The sequence below is a fragment of the Mchenga conophoros genome, linkage group LG20 (genome assembly GCF_057382185.1).
Source record: "Mchenga conophoros isolate Kocher_MC1m ecotype Shallow Benthic linkage group LG20, M_conophoros_male_GT1.1, whole genome shotgun sequence".
Classification (NCBI taxonomy): Eukaryota; Metazoa; Chordata; class Actinopteri; order Cichliformes; family Cichlidae; genus Mchenga; species Mchenga conophoros.
In genome coordinates, this window is record NC_140545.1 from 22,421,639 (window position 1) to 22,427,690 (window position 6,052).

Consider the following 6,052-nt stretch of genomic DNA (forward strand, 5'->3'; position numbering starts at 1 on the left):
TGCCGCTGCAGAAGAATCCTAAACGTATTTGACAGAAGGAACATAAAAACTACACATCTTACAATTCAGAGATTTAGTTGATCTTAACACAGCACGGGTTATGTACGAAGCACAAAACGATCTGCTGGCAAACTGCGTTCCTAGGCTGATTTTTAAAGAGGCAGAGGTCAGTCAGGACCAATGTTTACGTCTGTCAAAAAGGGCGCAAACTTGTGGGGCTGCACGAGAAAGACTGTTTAGAACCTTTATTATTTTCTTTGCTCTTTTTTTTTGCAAAATATAGTTATAAAATGTATGTAAATTATTGTTGTTTTATTTTCCCATGGATATTTTCTGTGATTATAATTGTTTTTAAACTCTTAATGACTGATTTATTTTGTATTTAGCATTAATATAAAAAACCGCTAGAATGTAAGTAAAAGTATGAAGTTGAAATCCCAGCAGAGGATTGGAAATCAGCCAGTGCTGTCACTCATACTCACACTGTGCATGCTTCTGATAAACAAACATTCAGTAGTTATCGAAGTGTTAGAGGCTCAGATGATCAGTGGAAAAGTACGAAGTGAAACCAAACTGATTGAAAATTATCTTTAAGGGTGAGAAACAAGCAGCATTTTGCTGATGCTTTATTTACCTGTAAATTCACTTGCACCCCTGAGGCCCTGAATGTTTTTGGTTTCTATAGGGTGACATCATAGAAAATGTTTTAGAACCACTGTTATATTTGGTGAACATAATGTATGTGACTCTTGCCAAGTTAAATCATTATAATTACAACTATTCCTTATACTTTGTAAACTTTGTAATATACAGCATTATTTCATTTTGTTCAGTCTGTTACTGTTACAGTCTTGGAGCAACTGTAACCACATAATTTCCTTAGGGATTATTAAAGCTTTCTGATTCTGATAGAAAACTTTTAACATTATTGGTGTGTCGTTTTTTTAAAATATAGTTAAACCATCCAAATATCTTAAATTTACAAAGTCTGATCACAGGATATAATAGGATTTCACCTGCATACTAGAAAAAAGCATTCATAATGAATTCTGAGTTATATTATCGCATTGATGCAAGCCAGCTGTTAAACAATTTGACCCCTAATTAAAATACAGGACTAATGTGATTCTTTGCAGGTTTTAGCCCAGTTTCAGAAGCAGAATCGGAATCCATTCTTTTAGTATTAAACTTCTTCTGTGCAGTAAAGTTCAAAGACCCATGATGGGTTTTTTAATCAAAACTATATTGCAAATAAAAACATAAGGGGCTCTAGACAAACATGAAGGTCTGTGTTTGTAAAAAAAATAAGCAATAGCTTTGAAGCACAGTTTACCTCAGTGTTACATATAGTACGCATGTAAGGATTTCTGTGGATGAGAACAACAGGCCTTCTTTTACAAACTAAAACAAGTTTTAGCAGCAAGTTAAACAATATTTTTGCAACACCCAGTTTTCTAATGATTAAGTTGATGAATAACTAAAAGAACTACATTCATTTATATAAATATTTAATGCATAGCTTCTTATCTGGGTGTTCATTTAATCTAGTGATCCAGTAATAAAAAAAGAAAAGAAAAAAAAAAGACCTTGACAGCAGCTAAAAGAAAATTGACTAAAATGAGTATGAAGGTTTGTTCTTCACGCCTATCTTGTTTTATTCCATTAAATCTCAACTATTGCATCAGCTTATTCACTTCTTGTGGTTCTCGCACGTTCCAATTGTGGCGTTTTCGGCTTTTATTTTGACATGAAAATCCTCTAATTTCCGGCGTAATGCTGTCTAACTTTGGCTGCTTGGCGCAGCTCCGCTCCGCCGAGGCGCGCCGCTGCTGCTCACACCACTCTCATTCCCGCTTTCAATCGGCACGCCCTCTAGAGGTGAAGTCTGCAGCAAGCCGGGCAGGTCAAACACCTGCTGTGATCTGTGAGAGAGTAAAGAATTAACCAGTGTAGTAATTGTATTTATTATCTTTTAATTTATGGAGACAGACATACAGCGAAAAGCAGTATTGTGTTAATTTGATCTCTGCAATCCCTTCTGTGTGCTCACATTGCAGGGATTTCGAAAGATCTCTTCAGGACTTAACTGTCTGAATTTTTATATAGAAAATGTGATTGTTCTTCTGTTTCAGAGCCATAAGCTATAAGACCTACACAACATGACAACCTTTAAAGTTTACCCAAAATGTATTTATTGAGGTATTTTTTTCAAGTGAAATATGAGAAAACAGATCAAACATCCTGGGTGCCAATGCTTGTTTCTTTTACTCTTTGTTAGACCAATGGCTTTACATTGAAAAGTCGGACTAGTTCCAGCTTTTAACAGAGCTTAAATGTATTTTTCAGCTGTAAAAATGTAACATGCCTATCACCTGCGTTACAAAGTTATAAGAGCTCAAACATGCTGGAAAAATGTTAAAGTTAAAAAAAGAACAAAATGTAGACGCTCCATGTACCCCAGGGCCTGTTACTCTGAAAATATGTATAGCTAGTAAAAAAGACTCATTACAGATTTGCATAGCTTCATTAAATATGGCAAAGTTCTAAAAGTACCAAACAAATACAGCTAAATGTGAGAGGGTCAGGTCAGAGACATCCACAGATTTTTTGTGTAATGACTCAAAACCAATGGTTTGGTTTCAGAATGGGGGACCCCCCCCCCCAAAAAAAAAAAAAAAAAAAAAAAGACTCTTAGATGATTAAAAAAAAACAAAAAACAAAAATCTTAACAGTATGTTATTTCATGATTTTACACATGGTAAATAGCATATTTCTTTATGTAATTAAGCTATAAGACCTGTAGCAGCTCTATTCACATTATAATTGTATGGCAAGCTCAATTTATTATTACTACACACAAGCCTCATTTATGCTTGATATGTAAAGATCTGAAAGATTGTGAGGGAGAGATATTTTCTTCTTCGTCTTTGTAATCCACAACAAAGACGAAGGAGTTAAACTTTTTTTGAATAACTTATTCTTATTTTAAAACTGAACATTTATTTCGCTAGTGTATTTTGATTAATACTGAATTATTTACTCTTGCTTACATTTGTTGTGCTAATTAATATTTATTATATTGATTTACCCTAATTGGGTATATATGATGCATGTATGTATGATGCATTGACCTTTTTTTCTTAAAAAAAAAAAAAAAAAAGATCACGCAAACATTTTTCTAATACTACAATTTTTTCTATATATATTTAAAACTCTCTTAGTTAAAATATTTTGTTCTTGTAACATATATTTCTTCTTGTTTTTAGAAATTAAACAGAGTAGTAGTTCTTGATGTGGCGCAGTTATATTGATTATTTTCTCTTTTTTCCCCCCAATTGTACTTTAATGAATAATTTATACAAAATAAAAAAAAGTTATATAAAGAGTTATATATTTGGATTAGGTTTAGAGTTAAAGTTAAGGTTAGGATTGTCACCTATTCCGACTTACATGTGGACCTCAGAGGGTTGATGCCTTCTTTGGAAGAATACAACCTGCTAAACGCAGTACATAGATGCATTCAAAACAATATAATTAGTTCTCTCACAGCTTTCTCTGTAAAAATCAAATGGAATCAGCTTTTAAACAATGTTTGTTCTGTATATAGTTTCCACTTGCTTCTGATTTAATTAAAAACAACCAAAATAATATAAGTTTACAGTAAAATCCAACAGCTCCTGTAAACTCTGTAATCACAGTCATTTCTTGGAGATGAACAGGGTTTGGTTTCTAAGCAGTGCCTCCTGATTTATCGTCAGTGCCTAAACTAAATCAGACAGGACACTACAGTGGTGTTTACAAAGGCTGACAACTCATAAAACTGAGCCTTAAACAAACAGAAATTAGCAGGTTACAGTGGACAAGCTTAAATTAACACTGGTATTTAAGCTGTAAACTTGAACTTGAGTGCCCAGAACACAGATGTACTTCACGCCAAGTCCCACAACCATCTTTTAAAGTTATGCCAGTAACTGCGATATAATAGACATAATCTAATACGTTACTGTCCTAAAGAGACAACACATGAAACGAATGCTAGATAACAAAAATAAATGAACTCCAAATTTTTAAAAGATGTTAGTTAAGGGTTTTTTGTGGTAAAATCGATTAGTTATAAAATCATCAGAGACTTGGTGGTACAACTTGTGTCCATGTCAGAATTTATTATGTTTAATATTGCACTTAAAATTTTTATCGCATGGAACATATTCCTGTCATTTTAACCAAATTAGCATAAACATATTGACACACTGAATTGTTATGTCAGCATAAAGAAAGCCGTAATCCTGGCCTCTTATAGCTCAAACTGGTCAATAAAAGCCATTCAAAGTTCACCTGTAGTTTTTAAAGTGCTTAAATAATTCAAGTCAAAGCTTGGTGTTGTTAAAGCTATGTTATTGTTTAGATTTAGCTTTAGGATCTTTGGTTTTCTGAGTTTGAATAGCAAACTGCCAGCTGGTGTCACAGGATACACAGACAGCTGATTGTTGCTAAGTGTGGCTAACTAAACATCTTACCTTCTAAAGGTCTTGTTCATATTTAGGTCCACATTTAACAACAGGAAGAGAAACTGGATCTGCATGCATGCATGCATCTTAAAAAAGCCATCGGGCAGACAAAACAGCTACAGGATGGTAACTAATTTGAATAAAATTTGACTATATCACAAATGAAAACACCATGGATGTGTCACTTTTTGGGTATTTATGACTTTACTGAATTTACAAAAAGGTTAAAAATTGCCTGTAACTCAACTAGCTATAGAGCTGTAATGGGCTTTTTACAGCTTATAGTCCTTGTCTTTTAACATCCTCAATGTGAAATGATAACAGCAAAGCAGACCAACTCTTGACATACTGTGGTCTTAAAAGCAGGCAAACTATTGGAAGCATAACTTACAGTCAACACACATAATTCAGTTGCTGGCCATCTGATCACTTTATATTTGCACACTTTTAACTATTGAGAAATAAAAGATTTAACCCAGGGGTATCAAACATATGACCCACAGACCTGAAAACTGACTAAAAAAAAAAAAAAAAAGCTCAATCCAGCCAAACAGGATGACTTTGTAATGCAGACAAGGTGGGTGTGCATGGTTTCTGTAGTTTTCACTGTATTTACTCTAGGGAGCGTGGTGGAGAATGGAAAGGAAGTCATGAAGAATGGTGTCGTGCTATGAAAGTGGTTGTTTATCCAAGCCGGAGATTTGAATCACGATCACTTACATCACTTTCTTACTGACAAATTCATTTCCCATTTTCTGCTATACCACACCAAAGTAAGGTGGTTAAAATAAGGAGTGACTTGTAGTTACTGTAGAAACGTTTGTTTTGTTTTTGTAATGACAGCTGACTGACCAAATGTGGAAAAACTGACACATTTTGTTAAAACTAAACTTTTTTTTTTTCTTAAGACAGGTCAGGCTATTCATCATCTACTGTGGTTCAGTTTTCAGAATATACATGTCCTTGTAAGGGTAAAATTTCAGTTTGTTTTCATTGGTTATGAAATTGTTGCTGCTGCAGTTTGCTGTTGAGAGGTCTCACTGCTGCAGTTTCTTTTTACACTTTATCTACGAATGCATTGGAAGTAATTTTACACTAAAGATTAAAAGGTGTAATGGCAAAAATCATACTTTGACACTCAGTCCAAGGGAAATCAATTTGTTATTTCAACTTTCAATTTTATGTTCCACCCTTTCCCATCTAAGATACCATAAAATATTGATTATCCTGGGATATCATAGCACTTAATTTCTCACTTATCCTTTCAATTTTATATTTTCACTTTTATTTCTTATTATGGTTGATAGGAAATGTGTAGTTTATGTGTAGTGTTAGCTTTAGGAAGAGTGTTTTCTCCCCAGAGGGAAAACTCTGGAGGTGTCTTGTTCATGGCCTGTACTGGGGGTAAAGGGCGAAAGAAAGAAGAATGTCAAAATGGAAAACTGCAAATCACTACCAAGAAAAAAAAAAGTTGTGCAGATTTTTGTAGAATATGAAAGTGGTGGAAAGTGATTCTCAAATTACTAAATTCTCTTATATACATG